General features: G+C 45.2%; 1 long non-coding RNA gene across 1 annotated transcript in view; it reads left to right on the plus strand.

The window, feature by feature from the left end:
* The first annotated feature begins 2,813 nt into the window (after positions 1–2,813).
* The window catches only part of LOC125965160 (uncharacterized), a 302,497-nt gene continuing 281,102 nt past the window's right edge, over positions 2,814–24,208 (plus strand). Inside the window, exon 1 of the long non-coding RNA XR_007478741.1 lies at positions 2,814–2,904. This is a non-coding gene — a long non-coding RNA (uncharacterized LOC125965160). The remainder of the gene's footprint in view (positions 2,905–24,208) is intronic.

Genomic DNA, 24,208 nt, shown 5'->3' on the forward strand with positions numbered 1-24,208 from the left:
CATTTAGAGGAAAGGAGCCGTAGGAAGGAGTTGGAGCCTGAGAGGAGACCGGCCAAGGCCAATCCATGGACGTAGAGACTGTTTAGTAAAAACAAGCTCATTTGTGGTTTCATTTCCCAGCATTTGCACCTGCCGTGGCCACAGAGCCATAGAGTCAGTTTCCAACTCACCTTCGCTCCCAGCTCACCTCACGGGATTCTCTAGATGCCTTCGCAGCACAGTGGCTCTTAGTAAATGCTGGTTCCTAATTCCCCCTCTGTCCCTGGCTGCCCCTGCCGGAGCCCACACCATCTCTGTGCACCACCCCCTCCTGGCTGTGCCTGGACCCCTGGGCACAGCCCACAGGGTGAGAAGGGGTCTCAGGATCAGGCCTCAGGGAGGATTCCCCGCCTCCTCCCAGCCCTGGTCTCCCACAGCCCCAGCCTCCCTCCCGGCCCAGAGTCCAGGGACCCGTCACCGTGGCCCTGCGTCCCCTGGGGACCTGAGCCGGCAGCAGCGGGATGGCGGGCCGCCAGGGCCCCCTCTGCACCCCATCCTCTGAGGGTCAGAGCTGCTCCAGGCAGGAGGGGGACTCGGGCTGGACTCGCCTTGCGAGGCCTCGGCGGTCCTGGTGGGCTGAAGCTTTCCTGCCGGGCTGGGGTTGAGGTCGGGATCCCCACATCCCTGCCCGCACCCTGAGACTCGTCCCTCCTGGGGGCTGCTCGTCCAGCAGGGCTGAAAGTCTCATTTTACAGATAGGACACGTTTGTTGAGCTGCATGCGTGGTCCTTAGAATAAATAGTCTTAGGCACATAGCAAAATAAGAAATAGATAATCCAATGGCAGCAAGAAACAACAGATGCCTTATAACGAAGATGCATTTTGTGGTGTGGCGGTGATTTTGGGCTGAGCTCTCTGAGTAAAGCATTACAATAACCGCTCTGCTAGCTCCAAATCTGTCCTAAGAATTTAGGAAGTAACTTATCCTCTGATACCCTAGGAAGGGAAGTGAGTGGCACCATGAGGGCAGAAGTGGACCCATCCTTTCTTCCAGCCCTGCCTCTGCCCTGTGGCCCCTGGTGACTCCATCAGAACAGAGCCTCTGAAGCTGGGCAGCCTGAGGATGGATAGGGGACACAGTGACACCCTGTTCTCTCCCTCCCACCCCCAGCCGAAACCAGCACCCGAGGCCACGGGCAGGGGCTACTGCTGGGGACTCAGACTAGACCGCAGGGAAGGATGTCCACTCCACCCTAGGCCTGGAGTAGATGGTGTGCCCGTGAGGTCAGGCCCAGCCCACCCAGGAGGTCGGGTACCAGGGCAGGACCATGCCAGTGAGACTTGCTCAGTGGAACAGCATGCACTAGCTGACTTAAGCATGAGGTCAGGGTGTGCCTGTGTGTGTGTGCAAGAGTGTAAGTGTGCGCGCACACGCACGAGTGTGTGCCTATGTGTATAAGTGTGTATGTGCACGTGAGTGTATGTGCCTGTGTGCATGCGTGTATAAGTGTGTACGTGCACGTGTGAGTATATATGCGCTGTGCACATGAGTGTAAGTGTGTGCATGTGTATGAGCACGTGTGTATTTAAGGGCCAACCAAGCAGGACTTCCTAGGAGGTGTAGAATTCAAACTGGTCACACTGGGCACTAAGGTCTGGTCCTCCCTGACCCTGCAATTCTGTCCCGGTGAGCAAATCCTGACGCCAAGGAGAGGAGGGGCCAGCTTTCCTCTCCGTGAGGGGCACGGGCAGAGCCAGGCTATGGGGTCGTCCTCAGTGTAACACTGACTCCAGATGGTTTCGTGGATATTTTCCCAGTACACAGAAAGCTCCTTGGAACCCCTCCGGACAGCTGGCCCTGTTTCACACGCACCCCAGCCTCCTTTCCACATGTTCAGGGAAACCAGGTCGCCTACTGTGGAATGGAGTCTACTGAAAAAGTGATATAATACCCAATGCCAAAAATCACACGGTTGGGCTTCATCTGTTGTAGAACGAGAGCTGGTCAAGGGTGCAGGGCAGTGGGAGGCTTATCAGTTGTCAGGGGCCCAGCCAAGACAGGAGCAGGGCCAGAGCAGGTCAGGAAGTGTGGGGGTTGCTTCAGGATGGGAGTAGCCACCCGCTGCACCATCAAGGTGTCCAGGCAGAGCCAGATGCTCCAGGCAGGTCCTGGGTGGCGTCTCCCCTCCCGCCCAGCTCAGCATCTTCTCACAGGCTCCACAGGGATCCTGTACCATCACCCGGGAAACCACAAACCAGCTGGACCATGCAGGCTGAGAGCAGCCCCCAGAAGGGCAGGCTTTATAACAAAGTGAATCAGTTATACATATACATATGTTCCCATATCTAACAGGATTCTTGCTGAAGGTGGGCCAGGGTGATCAGACATCACGTGGGGGATGGTCATGGTTGAGGAGCCTATGCGAGTGAAGCTGAGGAAGTCTGGATAAACTTATTTTGGAGGATTCCTGTTAAAATGCGACGGTGCAGAGAGGAACGGGAAGCCCAGTGTCAGGCCTTGTTGAAAAAAGAGCTCAAGGAGCCTGAGTAGTTTGTTCAAGGAGGAACTCTTAGTCTCCAAGCCTCGCAAAATGGACTTTTAACTTAAACTGTTTCACCTTGTTAAGAAGAAAACTCAGCATTTAATGTAAGTGGCTCTCACAACTCTAAGACGGTACCTAACGTTGGTTAAAACATTCAACCTGAGTATAAATGGTTGGGACCCACTCCAGATGGGTGGGACCGGAGGCTGGAATTCCTCTGAGGGGAAGAGAGGCAGGTTGGGAGGCTCAGCCCCGCCCCTCAAGCAGGCCCCGCCTCTTGGTGTACCACCCCTCGAGCGGACACCACCCTTCCGTCGAGGCCCCGCCCCTCGAGCAGGCCGCGCTCCCTGGCTCAGCCTCCAGCCCGCCCACTGGGAACGAGGTACGGAAAGAGTCGCTCTCAGGGATTAAGTTTCTTTTTTTCCCGCTTCAAACCTGCCTTTCTGGGCACCACCCTCCCCTGTACTGAGGGCCCGGGTAGGGTGGTGGTGGTGGTGGGGTCCGCTGCGGACGTTACCTCCCGGCTCTGCTCCTGCTGGCGCGAGCCCGGCCTCGCCCTCCGACCCTCGGGGGTCGCTCCGCGCAGCCGCCGGTACCAAATCCCCACCGAGCCTTCGGAACTTTGGCGCGTGTGGACGGCCAGCTGCCTGGGTCTCCTGCTAAAGCCCCTCATCGTCTCCCCTCCCTACCCCACACCTGTCAGGTCTCCGCGGGGGGGCGGGCTCTCTCCCGGGCCCCCATCATCCTGGGGTCGATCCTCCCGGACCATCCTGGGGTTCTGCGGACCCCAGTCCTCTCCCGAGACCCCCCATTCTCCTCCTCCTCCCCCCGCAGCCAGGCCCTGCCACTCCCCAGTGTCCCCTGCACGGTCGTCCCTCAGAGTGGCCCCTGGACCCCGACTGGCTCCGCTCCCGTGACACCCCCTGTTCCGTGCCTACCAGGGCGTGTTGTATGTTCCCACTGGCAAGTGTGCCTTCCTGGGTGCGGGGCGTCCTTATTCCAGCCTTTGAATGTCCAGATTGGGGTTGGGGGGCTGAGGAGAAAAGAGACAGGGAGGAAGGAGGGAAATGGAGTGAGGATGAGGTGGGTGCAGGTGTCAGGAAAACAGACAGGGGCTCAGCGGAGAGAGGGAGGAGGGCACAGCAGCGGGGCTGGACCGACAGGGCGGTGTGGGCAGCGGAGGGTGGGTGGATCCCAACTGAAGACTTGGGTGCTGGGAAGGTTAATTTTACGTGGTAACTTGACTCGGCTAAGGGACGCCCAGAAAACTGGTAAAAACTATTTCTGGGTGTGTCTGTCAGGGTGTTTACAGAAGAGATTAGCATTTGAATCTGCAGACGCAGGAAGGAAGGTCACCTTCATCCCTGAGGGCTTTACCCAGTCCCCTGAGGGCCTGGATAGAGCAAGGGGGGGGGGGCGCTTGCTTTCTGAGCTTGGGCTTCTGCTTCCTGCCATTGGGTTTGGTTCTCCTGGCTCTCAGGCCTTTGGACCCAGACTGGGACTTAACACCATTGGCTGCCTCTGGGCCTTCGGGTTTGGAGTGGAACCGCACCACCGGCTTTCCAGGGCCTCCAGTTTTCAGACGGCAGGGTGTACAGGGTGTCCCTGTGGGACTTCTCAGCTTCCGTCACCATGTGAGCCAATACCACCTAAAAAAAATCTCTTTCTGGCTATATGTATCCTATTGGTTCTTTTTCTCTGGAGAGCACTGACTAATAGAGATGCTTTTTAAATTTCCACATTACCCCTTTAAATTTATTTTGTCAGATTCAGACTGAGGTCTCAATGCTTTTTCAGCCTCTCTTACACATTGAAAATGTTCTTTGGTGCTTGGTAATTTTACACTACTTTAGTATGTATTTGGTAAGAATATTGATGTATATTAATAGATAAAAGCTAGTTTAGCCAATTAGTCTAACATTCCGCAGATTGTCTTTCTAGTGTGATCTGTTAAATTGGTGACGATGAGTCAAGATCTCCAACGAAGTGTGTGTTCTCCTCAAGTTCCCTTTGTCCTTCCTCTGCAGACACTGAAGGATGGGCTGGATTGACAGGGAGCTTTAATCCAATGGAGGTTATTTGCTCATGGTGAATAAATTGCTCAGAGTTATTTCCATAGCTAGCCCTCTTTTGTGTTTTCCACTGCCAATAATTACGTCTTCTTAGTGTCCACTGAAAAAAATGCACAACCTAAAATTTGAGAGTTATTTTTATCTGGCGGACAAAACTGAGGACTTAAACCCAGCACACAGCATCTTAGATACCTCTGAAACTGCTCCAAAGAAGCAAGGGGGAAGCCAGGATATGTAGGAGTTTTTGCAACAAAGACCAGGTAGTTGGAACATCAAAAGACTGCTGTTAATGAAAGAAAACCACATACCTACAGTTAAACAATTTATCACTTTTCTGTGTATGGGAAGGTGCAAGAGTCTGGAGTCACTGAACTCATTCCTTTAATACGCACCTCAGCTGTTGGGCCAGCATCTGTGCTTTCTCATCCTGAGTCTCCTCGGGGTGCACTGTGGTGGGGGGCTTACTGCAGCGGCTGAGAGCTTGATGGGGGGCACCCTGTTTCTAGCCTGAGTTCCCTAAAGGCTCACCATCGGGGCGACATAATGTGATGGCTTGGTGGCTGCAACATCCTTTGTTTACTGATATGGCAGGCAATATTTTTCATTCACATTAGTTTCATATTTTTGATAGTTTAATGTGGTTTTTCTGGAGAAGAGGAACGAAAGGTCAACGTGATTCAACCAGGAAAGGGAAGTACTCTCTTGCTTAGGAGCCTGGAGTATGGGCTGGACCCTTGCTCTCTGCAGGCTTCGACTCACTTCTGTGCCTGCCTGAATACACACAGAAAGTTGCAAGACAGCTGAGTAGGGGAGAGACAAAACTGCCCCTGCCACTTCTCCTATTGCAGTAAAACACACATAACAATATTTGCTGCCATCTTAACCCTTTTAAGTGTACGGTTCAGTGGTGTTAGATACATTCATAATGCTGTACAACCATCACCATCATCCATCTTCTCAACGCTTCTCATTTGTAAAACCGAAACACTGTGTGCATCCATCAAGTCCCACTTCCTCACCGTCTCCAGCCCCTGGCCACCACTGTTCTACTTTCTGTCTCTATGAATTTGACTGTTCTTAAGTACCTCACAGAAGTGGAATCATACAGTATCTGTCTTTTTGTGACTGGCTTATTTCACTCAGCATAATAGGCTCACGTTTCATCCATGTTGTAGCATAATTTCCTTCTTTTTCAAGGCAGAAAGAATATCCCATTGTATGTAGAGACCACATTTTGTTATTCATTCATCCATCAGTAGACACATGGGTTGCTTCCATGTTTTGGCTCTTGGGAATAGTGCTGCTATGACCATGGGTGTTATTTGACTTAAAATCTATTTTGTCTGATATTAGTATAGCCACCCCCCCAATCTCTTTTGGGTGCTATTTGTATAGAATATTTTTTCCATACTTTGCTTTTAATCTATTTATGTCTTCTAACATGATCTAAAGTGAGTCTCTTGTACAGCAAGCACTTAGGTCATGTTTTTAAATCCATTCTGCCCATCTCTGTCTTTTGACTGGAGAGTTAGTTCACTGACGTTTAAATTAATTCCTGATAAGGAGAGACTTGCTTCTATCTTATTGCTATCTGTTTTCTGTATGCCTTACTTATAGCTTTTTTTGTCCCTGGGTTCCTGCATTCCAGTTTTCTTTTGTGTTTAGTTGATTTCTTTGAGTGAAATGTTTAAATTCCTTTCTCATTTCCTTTTGTGTATATTTCTTGTATATTTCTTTTGTGTATAACTATTTCTTTGTGGTTACCATAGGGATTACAGTTAGGACCCTTAAGTTATAATACTCTAATTAGAATTTATAGCACTTTAACCTCAATAACATAAAAAAACTCTGCTCCTTTACAGATCTGTCCCCACTCCTTTTACTTGTTGATATCAAAATTACACCTTTTTACATTTTATGCCCCAAAAGATAAATTAATAATTCTTTTAAAATGCATTAGTCTCTCGAGTAATATATAAAACAGAATGTGGAGTTACAACAATAGTTACAATAATACTACTATTTGGATGAATAATTGTCTTTTTCAAAATGTATTAGTCTCTTAAATCATGCACAAAATACAAGTTCAGTTACAAACCACTGTTACAAAACTAACAGCTTGTACAATGGCCCATGCATTTGACTTTACTGACCTTTATTTCTTCCCGCGTGTGTGAGTTGCTGTCTAGGGATCCACTTCAACATGCAGGACTCCCTCAAGCATGTAGTGCAGAGTATGGTTGAGTGAGTACTAACTATAAACTTTTGTTTATCTGGGGAGGGCTTAATTTCTCCCTCACTTTTGCATTTAAGCTTTTGCATATAATATATAAGATCCTTGACTGACTTTTTTTTTCCTTTAGCAATGTAAATATATCAGCCTGCTGCCACCTGGCCTCCAAAGTTTTTGATGAGAAATCTGCTAACAATCTTATTGAAAATCATTTCTTTGTGATGATTTGCTTCTCTCTTGTTGCTTTCAGAATTCTCTTTTTGTCTCTTGAAAGTTTAATTATGCAATGTGACTTGGTGTGGGTCTCTCAGTTCAATTAGCTAGGAGTTCTTGGAAATTCTTGTATGTTTATATACACAGGCTTTCAGCAAATATGATATGTTTCCAGCCATAATGTTTCAAGTGTCTCTCTGCCTCTTTGTCTCTCTCTTCTTGGAAAACCACAGTGCATATTTTGGTTGGCTTGATGGTATCCCACAGTTGTCTTAGGTTCTTTTCACTTTTCTTTGATCTTTTATCTTTCTGTTCCTCAAACTCAGTAATTTTTATTATTCTGTCTTCAAGTTCACTGATTCTTTCATATGCCTAGTTAAATCTGCCTTTGAAATCTTGTAGTGATTTTTTTTCCCTTTCAATTATTGTACTTTTCAGTTCCAGGATTCCTTTTTAGGTTATACATATCTTTACTGATATTTCTCTTTTATTCATCTATGGTTCATTGTCAGCTTTCTTCACACCTTCCTTTAGATCTCTGAGCACTTTAAAACAGCAAAGTCTACTATATGGGCCATCAGGCCTCTCTCCAGGAGTTGGAGTTGATTTATTTTTTCCTTTGAATGGGTTTTACATTACTTTTCTTCATATGCTTTGTGATTTTTTTTTTGAAATCGGACATTTGAATTTGATTATGTGGTAATTCTGGAATCAGATTCTCCTCCTTTCTCAAGTTCTGCTGGATTTTGTCAGTGTTTTTTTGGTTGTTTCTTTGTTTTTAGTGTTGTAAGCTGTCTCTGAGCAAAGTATCAACTTGATGTGTAACTCTAAGGTCTTCTCAGGCCTTCTCTGAGCCTGCCATCAGATCTTTTTCAGGGAACTTTTTGTTGGTTATTGTTTTGCTCTGACTGGGCCATACTTTCCGGTTCCTTTGCATACCTTGTGTCCTTTTTCTATCTTTATTGAGATACAATTGACCTACAACATTGTTTAAGTGTACAAAGTGATAATTTGATACATGTATGTATTTCTAAATGATTATCACAACACCTCCATCACCTCACGTTCTTCTTTTTATTGTGATGAGAACTTTTAATACTTATTCTCTTAGCAAATTTCAAGTATGTAATACAATATTGTTGACTGAAGTCACAATGCTGCATGTTAAATGCCCAGAATTTATTCATCTTAGAAGTGGAAGTTTGTACCTTTGACGAACATCTCCCCCACTCCTAGCCTCTGGCAATCACCATTCTACTCTACATTCCCATTAATTCAGCTTTTTTCAGATTCCACCTGTAAGTGATATCATGTGATACTTGTGTTTCCCTGTCTCACTTACTTCACTTTGTATGATCATCTCTACCTCCTTCCCCATGGCTGAAAATGCCATGATTTCAGGTTTATTCATGGCTGAGTAATATTCCATTGTGTTCCCAGACCCTATCTTCTTTATCCATGCACCTGTCCTCATATGCTTAGTTTGCTTGCATGTCTTGGCTATCGTGCAGAGTGCTGCCATGATCGTTGGCGTTCACGTGTCTTTTAAAATTTTGGTTCCCTCGAGATCTTCCCCCGAGGGTGAGACTGCTGGGTCACATGGTAGTTCTATGTTTCATTTCTTAAGGAACCTCCATACTGTTCTCCATAGTGGATGTATCGATTTGCATTCCCACTGACAGTGTAGGAGGGTTCCCTTTGCTCCACAGCCTCTCCAGCATTTCTTGTTGTAGATTTTTTGATGATGACCTGTGAGAGGTGATACCTCATTGTCGTTTTGATTTGCATGTCTCTCATAATTAGTGATGCTGAGCATCTTTTCATGTGCTTAATGGCCATCACTATGTCTTCTTTGGAGAGACGTCCATTTAGATCTTGTGCTTATTTTTGATTGTTTTTTTTGTTCTTTTGATATTGATCTGCAGGAGCTGTTTGTATGTTTTGGAGATTAATTCCTTGTGGGCGTCTTCGTTTGCAAATATTTGTTCCCGTTCTGAGGGTTGTCTTTTTGTTTTGTTTCGGGTTTCCTTTGCTGTGCAAACGCTTTAAGTTGCATTAGGTCCCATTTGTTTATTTTTGTTTTCTTGTTCATTACTCTAAGACATGGATCGGAAAAGAACTCGCTGAGATTTATGTGAGAGCGTGTCCTCCCTATATTTTCCTCATGTGTTTTAGAGTATCCGTCCTGAGGTGTAGATCTTTCATCTGGTTGGAGTTTATTTTTGTGTGTGGTGTTAGAGAGTATTCTACTTTCATTCTCGTTTTAATTTTTTAATATATTTATTCTATTTAGTTTTATATTTTGCTGCATTGTGTCTTCATGGCTGCATGCGGGCTTTCTCTAGTTGTGGCGAGTGGGGGCTACTCTTCGTTGTGCTGCTTGGGTTTCTCATTGCGATGGCTTCTCTTGTTGCAGAGCACAGGCTCTAGAGCGTGGGCTCAGTAGTTGTGGCGCACGGGCTTAGTTGCTCTGTGGCCTGTGGGATCATGCCAGACCAGGGCTCTATCCCGCGTCCCCTGCATCGGCGAGTGGACTTTCAACCACTGCCCCACCAGGGAAGCCCTGCCCTGTTTTTAATTCTTTTTCGAAGACCTACCCCCAGATGTTTCTTGAGGGCAGGTGTTTTTTTCTTTCCAACCCCGTAGGCCTTGTGAATATTCAGAGCCCATGAGCACAGGTTTTAAAGTTGTTGTTATGGAAAACGGCCACAAGGCGGCAGCATTTCTCCACGCCCCACTCTTCTTTTTCTTTTCTATTTTTCTTATAATTTAATTTATATTTTACATTGTAGTAATGTTGATGTCCAGTGTTGCATTTATCTTAGATGTACAGGAACTTGATTCAGTTATATGCAGTCTTATATGTATTATGCTTTGGGTCCTTTTCCCATGTAAGTTCTAAGACTGTGTTCAGTAGAGTTCCCTGTGCTCTTCAGTAGGTTCTTGTTGGTTATGTCTTTGATATATTGTAGTGTGTATCTCTTAATGTCAGCCTCCTAGTTTATCACTTTTCTGTCACTTTCCTTGTTGATAATCATAAGTTTGTTTTCTAAGTCTGTGAGTCTGTTTCTGTTTTGTAAATTAGTTCATGCGTCTGAACTTACAGATTCCACCTGTAAGTGATATCTAATGGTATTTGTCTTTCTCTCTCTGAGTCACTTCCCTGAGTATGATCTGTGTCCATCATTGCTGCAGCAGGTGGCATCAGTTCGTTCCTTTTTATGGCTGCGTAGTATTCCATTGTATATGTGTGCTACATATTCTTCATTTTCCTGTGGATGAACATTACGTTTGATTCTATGTCTTGGCTATTGTCAGCAGCGCTGCCCTGAAAAACAGGGGTGCCCGTGTCGTTTCAAATTAGGATTGTCTTTGGAGCTAAGCCCGGGAGTGGGATTGCTGGGTCACATGGTAACACTATGTTTACTTTTTTAAGGAACCTCCATACTCTTCTCCATAGTGGCTGCACCAGTTTACATCCCCACCAACAGCAGAGGATGATTCCGTTTTCCCCAAGGCCTCTCCAGCATTTATTCTTTCGAGATTTTTTTTTTGAGCTTGGCCATTCTGACGGTTGTGAGGTGATACCCCATTGTAGTTTTGATTTGCATTTCTTTAATAATGAAAGATGTTGAGCACCTTTCCATGTGCTTTTTTTTTAATATACAGAGTGAGTAAAATTTACCTCTCGAAATTACCTTCTTGAAAATCGGCCCAGTTTTGAATTATTTTCTGATGATTTACCCCAGGGCATTTCTTGAGGGCAGGTGTCATTTACAGCCCCACAGGCCTTGTGAAGATTAAATGCCACTCAGCACCAATTTTAAAGTTGTTGTTACGGGAAATGGCCACAAGGCGGCAGCATGTCTTCAAGCCTAACTCTGGCTACTTGGCAACCAGAGCCTGAGGGAAAGTCCTGTTCCTGGGTTGTCAGAGTGGAATGTGCCCTAAGAAACACCCAAGGCTTGTGTCTCAGGACTTCTTCCCCCTTCCCCTTTACCGCCCACCCGCCATGCCCTGACAGATCCCAACTCCTGCAACACCGCTCTGCTGAGGTGCTGTCATCCTTAGGTGGGGCGACCGTGAGGAGGGAGGCTGGAGGTGGGAACCCCACCACCAGGAGACGGAGCGCCCAAGGGAATTTTCAAAGCTCTTCCAGCCCAGAGGCTCCACCATCCTTTGGGTGCACTAGGCTTGGTTTCTGTGTAGGAGGGCCAGCAGGGAGCTGGAGACGGTGGGCCCGTGCAGAGGGGAAGAGGCACTCCAGGTCCAAGGCGGGGGTGCTTATTGGCTGGCACATCCTCCTCAGTTTCCTCCTTCCCACGGCAGTCCAGCTTTGGGACCCCAACCTGCTCCGGCTCCAGGGATGTGTCAGCAGCCTGGGTCACAGAGGCCTGAGGAGCTGGATGGGGAATTTCTTTTCTTTTCTTTTTTTAATTTTTAATTTTTATTGGAGTGTAGGTGATCTCCCACATTGTTTGGGGTTCTTTTTTTCCTAGCTGGACAGCAGGTTGATTCACTTATACGTAGATGTGTACATATTCTTTTTCCAGTTCTCTTCCCAAGTAGGTTATTGGAGTGTTGAATAGGATTCCTTGTGCTACACCCTGGGACCTCATTGATTATTTTATACATAGTAGTGTGCATGTGTTAATCTCAACCTGCTAATTTCTCCCTGCCCCCCCCACGCTTCCCTTTTCCTAACCCTAAGTTTCCTTTCTAAGCCTGTGAGGCTGTTTCTGTTTTGTAAAGAAGTTCATTTGTATCCATTTTTAGATTCCACCTGTAAGTGATATCATATGATATTTGTGTTTCCCTGTCTCACTTACTTCACTTTGTATGATCATCTCTACCTCCTTTCCCATGGCTGGAAATGCCACGATTTCATGTTTATTCATGGCTGAGTAATATTCCATTGTGTTCCCAGACCCTATCTTCTTTATCCATGCACCTGTCCTCATATGCTTAGTTTGCTTGCATGTCTTGGCTATCGTGCAGAGTGCTGCCATGATCGTTGGCGTTCACGTGTCTTTCAAAATTTTGGTTCCCTCGAGATCTTCCCCCGAGGGTGAGACTGCTGGGTCACATGGTAGTTCTATGTTTCATTTCTTAAGGAACCTCCATGCTGTTCTCCATAGTGGATGTATCGATTTGCATTCCCACTGACAGTGTAGGAGGGTTCCCTTTGCTCCACAGCCTCTCCAGCATTTCTTGTTGTAGATTTTTTGATGATGACCTGTGAGAGGTGATACCTCATTGTCGTTTTGATTTGCATGTCTCTCATAATTAGTGATGCTGAGCATCTTTTCATGTGCTTAATGGCCATCACTATGTCTTCTTTGGAGAGACGTCCATTCAGATCTTGTGCTTATTTTTGATTGTTTTTTTTTGTTCTTTTGATATTGATCTGCAGGAGCTGTTTGTATGTTTTGGAGATTAATTCCTTGTGGGCGTCTTCGTTTGCAAATATTTGTTCCCGTTCTGAGGGTTGTCTTTTTGTTTTGTTTCGGGTTTCCTTTGCTGTGCAAACGCTTTAAGTTGCATTAGGTCCCATTTGTTTATTTTTGTTTTCTTGTTCATTACTCTAAGACATGGATCGGAAAAGAACTCGCTGAGATTTATGTGAGAGCGTGTCCTCCCTATATTTTCCTCATGTGTTTTAGAGTATCCGTCCTGAGGTGTAGATCTTTCATCTGGTTGGAGTTTATTTTTGTGTATGGTGTTAGAGAGTATTCTACTTTCATTCTCGTTTTAATTTTTTAATATATTTATTCTATTTAGTTTTATGTTTTGCTGCATTGTGTCTTCATGGCTGCATGCGGGCTTTCTCTAGTTGTGGCGAGTGGGGGCTACTCTTCGTTGTGCTGCTTGGGTTTCTCATTGCGATGGCTTCTCTTGTTGCAGAGCACAGGCTCTAGAGCGTGGGCTCAGTAGTTGTGGCGCACGGGCTTAGTTGCTCTGTGGCCTGTGGGATCATGCCAGACCAGGGCTCTATCCCGCGTCCCCTGCATCGGCGAGTGGACTCTCAACCACTGCCCCACCAGGGAAGCCCTGCCCTGTTTTTAATTCTTTTTCGAAGACCTACCCCCAGATGTTTCTTGAGGGCAGGTGTTTTTTTCTTTCCAACCCCGTAGGCCTTGTGAATATTCAGAGCCCATGAGCACAGGTTTTAAAGTTGTTGTTATGGAAAACGGCCACAAGGCGGCAGCATTTCTCCACGCCCCACTCTTCTTTTTCTTTTCTATTTTTCTTATAATTTAATTTATATTTTACATTGTAGTAATGTTGATGTCCAGTGTTGCATTTATCTTAGATGTACAGGAACTTGATTCAGTTATATGCAGTCTTATATGTATTATGCTTTGGGTCCTTTTCCCATGTAAGTTCTAAGACTGTGTTCAGTAGAGTTCCCTGTGCTCTTCAGTAGGTTCTTGTTGGTTATGTCTTTGATATATTCTAGTGTGTATCCCTTAATGTCAGCCTCCTAGTTTATCACTTTTCTGTCACTTTCCTTGTTGATAATCATAAGTTTGTTTTCTAAGTCTGTGAGTCTGTTTCTGTTTTGTAAATTAGTTCATGCGTCTGAACTTACAGATTCCACCTGTAAGTGATATCTAATGGTATTTGTCTTTCTCTCTCTGAGTCACTTCACTGAGTATGATCTGTGTCCATCATTGCTGCAGGAGGTGGCATCAGTTCGTTCCTTTTTATGGCTGCGTAGTATTCCATTGTATATGTGTGCTACATATTCTTCATTTTCCTGTGGATGAACATTACGTTTGATTCTATGTCTTGGCTATTGTCAGCAGCGCTGCCCTGAAAAACAGGGGTGCCCGTGTCATTTCAAATTAGGATTGTCTTTGGAGCTAAGCCCGGGAGTGGGATTGCTGGGTCACATGGTAACACTATGTTTACTTTTTTAAGGAACCTCCATACTCTTCTCCATAGTGGCTGCACCAGTTTACATCCCCACCAACAGCAGAGGATGATTCCGTTTTCCCCAAGGCCTCTCCAGTATTTATTCTTTCGAGATTTCTTTTTTTGAGCTTGGCCATTCTGACGGTTGTGAGGTGATACCCCATTGTAGTTTTGATTTGCATTTCTTTAATAATGAAAGATGTTGAGCACCTTTCCATGTGCTTTTTTTTTAATATACGGAGTGAGTAAAATTTACCTCTCGAAATTACCTTCTTGAAAATCGGCCCAGTTTTGAATTATTTTCTGATGATTTACCCCAGGGCATTTCTTGAGGGCAGGTGTCATTTACAGCCCCACAGGCCTTGTGAAGATTAAATGCCACTCAGCACCAATTTTAAAGTTGTTGTTACGGGAAATGGCCACAAGGCGGCGGCATGTCTTCAAGCCTAACTCTGGCTACTTGGCAACCAGAGCCTGAGGGAAAGTCCTGTTCCTGGGTTGTCAGAGTGGAATGTGCCCTAAGAAACACCCAAGGCTTGTGTCTCAGGACTTCTTCCCCCTTCCCCTTTACCGCCCACCCGCCATGCCCTGACAGATCCCAACTCCTGCAACACCGCTCTGCTGAGGTGCTGTCATCCTTAGGTGGGGCGACCGTGAGGAGGGAGGCTGGAGGTGGGAACCCCACCACCAGGAGACGGAGCGCCCAAGGGAATTTTCAAAGCTCTTCCAGCCCAGAGGCTCCACCATCCTTTGGGTGCACTAGGCTTGGTTTCTGTGTAGGAGGGCCAGCAGGGAGCTGGAGACGGTGGGCCCGTGCAGAGGGGAAGAGGCACTCCAGGTCCAAGGCGGGGGTGCTTATTGGCTGGCACATCCTCCTCAGTTTCCTCCTTCCCACGGCAGTCCAGCTTTGGGACCCCAACCTGCTCCGGCTCCAGGGATGTGACAGCAGCCTGGGTCACAGAGGCCTGAGGAGCTGGATGGGGAATTTCTTTTCTTTTCTTTTTTTAATTTTTAATTTTTATTGGAGTGTAGGTGATCTCCCACATTGTTTGGGGTTCTTTTTTTCCTAGCTGGACAGCAGGTTGATTCACTTATACGTAGATGTGTACATATTCTTTTTCCAGTTCTCTTCCCAAGTAGGTTATTGGAGTGTTGAATAGGATTCCTTGTGCTACACCCTGGGACCTCATTGATTATTTTATACATAGTAGTGTGCATGTGTTAATCTCAACCTGCTAATTTCTCCCTGCCCCCCCCACGCTTCCCTTTTCCTAACCCTAAGTTTCCTTTCTAAGCCTGTGAGGCTGTTTCTGTTTTGTAAAGAAGTTCATTTGTATCCATTTTTAGATTCCACCTGTAAGTGATATCATATGATATTTGTGTTTCCCTGTCTCACTTACTTCACTTTGTATGATCATCTCTACCTCCTTTCCCATGGCTGGAAATGCCACGATTTCATGTTTATTCATGGCTGAGTAATATTCCATTGTGTTCCCAGACCCTATCTTCTTTATCCATGCACCTGTCCTCATATGCTTAGTTTGCTTGCATGTCTTGGCTATCGTGCAGAGTGCTGCCATGATCGTTGGCGTTCACGTGTCTTTCAAAATTTTGGTTCCCTCGAGATCTTCCCCCGAGGGTGAGACTGCTGGGTCACATGGTAGTTCTATGTTTCATTTCTTAAGGAACCTCCATGCTGTTCTCCATAGTGGATGTATCGATTTGCATTCCCACTGACAGTGTAGGAGGGTTCCCTTTGCTCCACAGCCTCTCCAGCATTTCTTGTTGTAGATTTTTTGATGATGACCTGTGAGAGGTGATACCTCATTGTCGTTTTGATTTGCATGTCTCTCATAATTAGTGATGCTGAGCATCTTTTCATGTGCTTAATGGCCATCACTATGTCTTCTTTGGAGAGACGTCCATTCAGATCTTGTGCTTATTTTTGATTGTTTTTTTTTGTTCTTTTGATATTGATCTGCAGGAGCTGTTTGTATGTTTTGGAGATTAATTCCTTGTGGGCGTCTTCGTTTGCAAATATTTGTTCCCGTTCTGAGGGTTGTCTTTTTGTTTTGTTTCGGGTTTCCTTTGCTGTGCAAACGCTTTAAGTTGCATTAGGTCCCATTTGTTTATTTTTGTTTTCTTGTTCATTACTCTAAGACATGGATCGGAAAAGAACTCGCTGAGATTTATGTGAGAGCGTGTCCTCCCTATATTTTCCTCATGTGTTTTAGAGTATCCGTCCTGAGGTGTAGATCTTTCATCTGGTTGGAGTTTATTTTTGTGTATGGTGTTAGAGAGTATTCTACTTTCATTCTCGTTTTAATTTTTTAATATATTTATTCTATTTAGTTTTATGTTTTGCTGCATTGTGTCTTCATGGCTGCATGCGGGCTTTCTCTAGTTGTGGCGAGTGGGGGCTACTCTTCGTTGTGCTGCTTGGGTTTCTCATTGCGATGGCTTCTCTTGTTGCAGAGCACAGGCTCTAGAGCGTGGGCTCAGTAGTTGTGGCGCACGGGCTTAGTTGCTCTGTGGCCTGTGGGATCATGCCAGACCAGGGCTCTATCCCGCGTCCCCTGCATCGGCGAGTGGACTCTCAACCACTGCCCCACCAGGGAAGCCCTGCCCTGTTTTTAATTCTTTTTCGAAGACCTACCCCCAGATGTTTCTTGAGGGCAGGTGTTTTTTTCTTTCCAACCCCGTAGGCCTTGTGAATATTCAGAGCCCATGAGCACAGGTTTTAAAGTTGTTGTTATGGAAAACGGCCACAAGGCGGCAGCATTTCTCCACGCCCCACTCTTCTTTTTCTTTTCTATTTTTCTTATAATTTAATTTATATTTTACACTGTAGTAATGTTGATGTCCAGTGTTGCATTTATCTTAGATGTACAGGAACTTGATTCAGTTATATGCAGTCTTATATGTATTATGCTTTGGGTCCTTTTCCCATGTAAGTTCTAAGACTGTGTTCAGTAGAGTTCCCTGTGCTCTTCAGTAGGTTCTTGTTGGTTATGTCTTTGATATATTCTAGTGTGTATCCCTTAATGTCAGCCTCCTAGTTTATCACTTTTCTGTCACTTTCCTTGTTGATAATCATAAGTTTGTTTTCTAAGTCTGTGAGTCTGTTTCTGTTTTGTAAATTAGTTCATGCGTCTGAACTTACAGATTCCACCTGTAAGTGATATCTAATGGTATTTGTCTTTCTCTCTCTGAGTCACTTCACTGAGTATGATCTGTGTCCATCATTGCTGCAGGAGGTGGCATCAGTTCGTTCCTTTTTATGGCTGCGTAGTATTCCATTGTATATGTGTGCTACATATTCTTCATTTTCCTGTGGATGAACATTACGTTTGATTCTATGTCTTGGCTATTGTCAGCAGCGCTGCCCTGAAAAACAGGGGTGCCCGTGTCATTTCAAATTAGGATTGTCTTTGGAGCTAAGCCCGGGAGTGGGATTGCTGGGTCACATGGTAACACTATGTTTACTTTTTTAAGGAACCTCCATACTCTTCTCCATAGTGGCTGCACCAGTTTACATCCCCACCAACAGCAGAGGATGATTCCGTTTTCCCCAAGGCCTCTCCAGTATTTATTCTTTCGAGATTTCTTTTTTTGAGCTTGGCCATTCTGACGGTTGTGAGGTGATACCCCATTGTAGTTTTGATTTGCATTTCTTTAATAATGAAAGATGTTGAGCACCTTTCCATGTGCTTTTTTTTTTTAATATACGGAGTGAGTAAAATTTACCTCTCGAAATTACCTTCTTGAAAATCGGCCCAGTTTTGAATTATTTTCTGATGATTTACCCCAGGGCATTTCTTGAGGGCAGGTGTCATTTACAGCCCCACAGGCCTTGTGAAGATTAAATGCCACTCAGCACCAATTTTAAAGTTGTTGTTACGGGAAATGGCCACAAGGCGGCAGCATGTCTTCAAGCCTAACTCTGGCTACTTGGCAACCAGAGCCTGAGGGAAAGTCCTGTTCCTGGGTTGTCAGAGTGGAATGTGCCCTAAGAAACACCCAAGGCTTGTGTCTCAGGACTTCTTCCCCCTTCCCCTTTACCGCCCACCCGCCATGCCCTGACAGATCCCAACTCCTGCAACACCGCTGTGCTGAGGTGCTGTCATCCTTAGGTGGGGCGACCGTGAGGAGGGAGGCTGGAGGTGGGAACCCCACCACCAGGAGACGGAGCGCCCAAGGGAATTTTCAAAGCTCTTCCAGCCCAGAGGCTCCACCATCCTTTGGGTGCACTAGGCTTGGTTTCTGTGTAGGAGGGCCAGCAGGGAGCTGGAGACGGTGGGCCCGTGCAGAGGGGAAGAGGCACTCCAGGTCCAAGGCGGGGGTGCTTATTGGCTGGCACATCCTCCTCAGTTTCCTCCTTCCCACGGCAGTCCAGCTTTGGGACCCCAACCTGCTCCGGCTCCAGGGATGTGACAGCAGCCTGGGTCACAGAGGCCTGAGGAGCTGGATGGGGAATTTCTTTTCTTTTCTTTTTTTAATTTTTAATTTTTATTGGAGTGTAGGTGATCTCCCACATTGTTTGGGGTTCTTTTTTTCCTAGCTGGACAGCAGGTTGATTCACTTATATGTAGATGTGTACATATTCTTTTTCCAGTTCTCTTCCCAAGTAGGTTATTGGAGTGTTGAATAGGATTCCTTGTGCTACACCCTGGGACCTCATTGATTATTTTATACATAGTAGTGTGCATGTGTTAATCTCAACCTGCTAATTTCTCCCTGCCCCCCCCACGCTTCCCTTTTCCTAACCCTAAGTTTCCTTTCTAAGCCTGTGAGGCTGTTTCTGTTTTGTAAAGAAGTTCATTTGTATCCATTTTTAGATTCCACCTGTAAGTGATATCATATGATATTTGTGTTTCCCTGTCTCACTTACTTCACTTTGTATGATCATCTCTACCTCCTTTCCCATGGCTGGAAATGCCACGATTTCATGTTTATTCATGGCTGAGTAATATTCCATTGTGTTCCCAGACCCCATCTTCTTTATCCATGCACCTGTCCTCATATGCTTAGTTTGCTTGCATGTCTTGGCTATCGTGCAGAGTGCTGCCATGATCGTTGGCGTTCACGTGTCTTTCAAAATTTTGGTTCCCTCGAGATCTTCCCCCGAGGGTGAGACTGCTGGGTCACATGGTAGTTCTATGTTTCATTTCTTAAGGAACCTCCATGCTGTTCTCCATAGTGGATGTATCGATTTGCATTCCCACTGACAGTGTAGGAGGGTTCCCTTTGCTCCACAGCCTCTCCAGCATTTCTTGTTGTAGATTTTTTGATGATGACCTGTGAGAGGTGATACCTCATTGTCGTTTTGATTTGCATGTCTCTCATAATTAGTGATGCTGAGCATCTTTTCATGTGCTTAATGGCCATCACTATGTCTTCTTTGGAGAGACGTCCATTCAGATCTTGTGCTTATTTTTGATTGTTTTTTTTTGTTCTTTTGATATTGATCTGCAGGAGCTGTTTGTATGTTTTGGAGATTAATTCCTTGTGGGCGTCTTCGTTTGCAAATATTTGTTCCCGTTCTGAGGGTTGTCTTTTTGTTTTGTTTCGGGTTTCCTTTGCTGTGCAAACGCTTTAAGTTGCATTAGGTCCCATTTGTTTATTTTTGTTTTCTTGTTCATTACTCTAAGACATGGATCGGAAAAGAACTCGCTGAGATTTATGTGAGAGCGTGTTCTCCCTATATTTTCCTCATGTGTTTTAGAGTATCCGTCCTGAGGTGTAGATCTTTCATCTGGTTGGAGTTTATTTTTGTGTATGGTGTTAGAGAGTATTCTACTTTCATTCTCGTTTTAATTTTTTAATATATTTATTCTATTTAGTTTTATGTTTTGCTGCATTGTGTCTTCATGGCTGCATGCGGGCTTTCTCTAGTTGTGGCGAGTGGGGGCTACTCTTCGTTGTGCTGCTTGGGTTTCTCATTGCGATGGCTTCTCTTGTTGCAGAGCACAGGCTCTAGAGCGTGGGCTCAGTAGTTGTGGCGCACGGGCTTAGTTGCTCTGTGGCCTGTGGGATCATGCCAGACCAGGGCTCTATCCCGCGTCCCCTGCATCGGCGAGTGGACTCTCAACCACTGCCCCACCAGGGAAGCCCTGCCCTGTTTTTAATTCTTTTTCGAAGACCTACCCCCAGATGTTTCTTGAGGGCAGGTGTTTTTTTCTTTCCAACCCCGTAGGCCTTGTGAATATTCAGAGCCCATGAGCACAGGTTTTAAAGTTGTTGTTATGGAAAACGGCCACAAGGCGGCAGCATTTCTCCACGCCCCACTCTTCTTTTTCTTTTCTATTTTTCTTATAATTTAATTTATATTTTACACTGTAGTAATGTTGATGTCCAGTGTTGCATTTATCTTAGATGTACAGGAACTTGATTCAGTTATATGCAGTCTTATATGTATTATGCTTTGGGTCCTTTTCCCATGTAAGTTCTAAGACTGTGTTCAGTAGAGTTCCCTGTGCTCTTCAGTAGGTTCTTGTTGGTTATGTCTTTGATATATTCTAGTGTGTATCCCTTAATGTCAGCCTCCTAGTTTATCACTTTTCTGTCACTTTCCTTGTTGATAATCATAAGTTTGTTTTCTAAGTCTGTGAGTCTGTTTCTGTTTTGTAAATTAGTTCATGCGTCTGAACTTACAGATTCCACCTGTAAGTGATATCTAATGGTATTTGTCTTTCTCTCTCTGAGTCACTTCACTGAGTATGATCTGTGTCCATCATTGCTGCAGGAGGTGGCATCAGTTCGTTCCTTTTTATGGCTGCGTAGTATTCCATTGTATATGTGTGCTACATATTCTTCATTTTCCTGTGGATGAACATTACGTTTGATTCTATGTCTTGGCTATTGTCAGCAGCGCTGCCCTGAAAAACAGGGGTGCCCGTGTCATTTCAAATTAGGATTGTCTTTGGAGCTAAGCCCGGGAGTGGGATTGCTGGGTCACATGGTAACACTATGTTTACTTTTTTAAGGAACCTCCATACTCTTCTCCATAGTGGCTGCACCAGTTTACATCCCCACCAACAGCAGAGGATGATTCCGTTTTCCCCAAGGCCTCTCCAGTATTTATTCTTTCGAGATTTCTTTTTTTGAGCTTGGCCATTCTGACGGTTGTGAGGTGATACCCCATTGTAGTTTTGATTTGCATTTCTTTAATAATGAAAGATGTTGAGCACCTTTCCATGTGCTTTTTTTTTAATATACGGAGTGAGTAAAATTTACCTCTCGAAATTACCTTCTTGAAAATCGGCCCAGTTTTGAATTATTTTCTGATGATTTACCCCAGGGCATTTCTTGAGGGCAGGTGTCATTTACAGCCCCACAGGCCTTGTGAAGATTAAATGCCACTCAGCACCAATTTTAAAGTTGTTGTTACGGGAAATGGCCACAAGGCGGCAGCATGTCTTCAAGCCTAACTCTGGCTACTTGGCAACCAGAGCCTGAGGGAAAGTCCTGTTCCTGGGTTGTCAGAGTGGAATGTGCCCTAAGAAACACCCAAGGCTTGTGTCTCAGGACTTCTTCCCCCTTCCCCTTTACCGCCCACCCGCCATGCCCTGACAGATCCCAACTCCTGCAACACCGCTGTGCTGAGGTGCTGTCATCCTTAGGTGGGGCGACCGTGAGGAGGGAGGCTGGAGGTGGGAACCCCACCACCAGGAGACGGAGCGCCCAAGGGAATTTTCAAAGCTCTTCCAGCCCAGAGGCTCCACCATCCTTTGGGTGCACTAGGCTTGGTTTCTGTGTAGGAGGGCCAGCAGGGAGCTGGAGACGGTGGGCCCGTGCAGAGGGGAAGAGGCACTCCAGGTCCAAGGCGGGGGTGCTTATTGGCTGGCACATCCTCCTCAGTTTCCTCCTTCCCACGGCAGTCCAGCTTTGGGACCCCAACCTGCTCCGGCTCCAGGGATGTGACAGCAGCCTGGGTCACAGAGGCCTGAGGAGCTGGATGGGGAATTTCTTTTCTTTTCTTTTTTTAATTTTTAATTTTTATTGGAGTGTAGGTGATCTCCCACATTGTTTGGGGTTCTTTTTTTCCTAGCTGGACAGCAGGTTGATTCACTTATACGTAGATGTGTACATATTCTTTTTCCAGTTCTCTTCCCAAGTAGGTTATTGGAGTGTTGAATAGGATTCCTTGTGCTACACCCTGGGACCTCATTGATTATTTTATAAATAGTAGTGTGCATGTGTTAATCTCAACCTACTAATTTCGCCCTGCCCCCCCCCACGCTTCCCTTTTCCTAACCCTAAGTTTCCTTTCTAAGCCTGTGAGGCTGTTTCTGTTTTGTAAAGAAGTTCATTTGTATCCATTTTTAGATTCCACCTGTAAGTGATATCATATGATATTTGTGTTTCCCTGTCTCACTTACTTCACTTTGTATGATCATCTCTACCTCCTTTCCCATGGCTGGAAATGCCATGATTTCAGGTTTATTCATGGCTGAGTAATATTCCATTGTGTTCCCAGACCCCATCTTCTTTATCCATGCACCTGTCCTCATATGCTTAGTTTGCTTGCATGTCTTGGCTATCGTGCAGAGTGCTGCCATGATCGTTGGCGTTCATGTGTCTTTTAAAATTTTGGTTCCCTCGAGATCTTCCCCCGAGGGTGAGACTGCTGGGTCACATGGTAGTTCTATGTTTCATTTCTTAAGAAACCTCCATACTGTTCTCCATAGTGGGTGTATCGATTTGCATTCCCACTGACAGTGTAGGAGGGTTCCCTTTGCTCCACAGCCTCTCCAGCATTTCTTGTTGTAGATTTTTTGATGATGACCTGTGAGAGGTGATACCTCATTGTCGTTTTGATTTGCATGTCTCTCATAATTAGTGATGCTGAGCATCTTTTCATGTGCTTAATGGCCATCACTATGTCTTCTTTGGAGAGACGTCCATTTAGATCTTGTGCTTATTTTTGATTTTTTTTGGTTCTTTTGATATTGATCTGCAGGAGCTGTTTGTATGTTTTGGAGATTAATTCCTTGTGGGTGTCTTCGTTTGCAAATATTTGTTCCCGTTCTGAGGGTTGTCTTTTTGTTTTGTTTCGGGTTTCCTTTGCTGTGCAAACGCTTTAAGTTGCATTAGGTCCCATTTGTTTATTTTTGTTTTCTTGTTCATTACTCTAAGACATGGATCGGAAAAGAACTCGCTGAGATTTATGTGAGAGCGTGTTCTCCCTATATTTTCCTCATGTGTTTTAGAGTATCCGTCCTGAGGTGTAGATCTTTCATCTGGTTGGAGTTTATTTTTGTGTATGGTGTTAGAGAGTATTCTACTTTCATTCTCGTTTTAATTTTTTAATATATTTATTCTATTTAGTTTTATGTTTTGCTGCATTGTGTCTTCATGGCTGCATGCGGGCTTTCTCTAGTTGTGGCGAGTGGGGGCTACTCTTCGTTGTGCTGCTTGGGTTTCTCATTGCGATGGCTTCTCTTGTTGCAGAGCACAGGCTCTAGAGCGTGGGCTCAGTAGTTGTGGCGCATGGGCTTAGTTGCTCTGTGGCATGTGGGATCATGCCAGACCAGGGCTCTATCCCGCGTCCCCTGCATCGGCGAGTGGACTCTCAACCACTGCCCCACCAGGGAAGCCCTGTCCTGTTTTTAATTCTTTTTCGAAGACCTACCCCCAGATGTTTCTTGAGGGCAGGTGTTTTTTTCTTTCCAACCCCGTAGGCCTTGTGAATATTCAGAGCCCATGAGCACAGGTTTTAAAGTTGTTGTTATGGAAAACGGCCACAAGGCGGCAGCATTTCTCCACGCCCCACTCTTCTTTTTCTTTTCTATTTTTCTTATAATTTAATTTATATTTTACACTGTAGTAATGTTGATGTCCAGTGTTGCATTTATCTTAGATGTACAGGAACTTGATTCAGTTATATGCAGTCTTATATGTATTATGCTTTGGGTCCTTTTCCCATGTAAGTTCTAAGACTGTGTTCAGTAGAGTTCCCTGTGCTCTTCAGTAGGTTCTTGTTGGTTATGTCTTTGATATATTGTAGTGTGTATCTCTTAATGTCAGCCTCCTAGTTTATCACTTTTCTGTCACTTTCCTTGTTGATAATCATAAGTTTGTTTGCTAAGTCTGTGAGTCTGTTTCTGTTTTGTAAATTAGTTCATGCGTCTGAACTTACAGATTCCACCTGTAAGTGATATCTAATGGTATTTGTCTTTCTCTCTCTGAGTCACTTCACTGAGTATGATCTGTGTCCATCATTGCTGCAGCAGGTGGCATCAGTTCGT

The sequence above is a fragment of the Orcinus orca genome, chromosome 8 (genome assembly GCF_937001465.1).
Source record: "Orcinus orca chromosome 8, mOrcOrc1.1, whole genome shotgun sequence".
In the NCBI taxonomy this organism is placed as follows: domain Eukaryota; kingdom Metazoa; phylum Chordata; class Mammalia; order Artiodactyla; family Delphinidae; genus Orcinus; species Orcinus orca.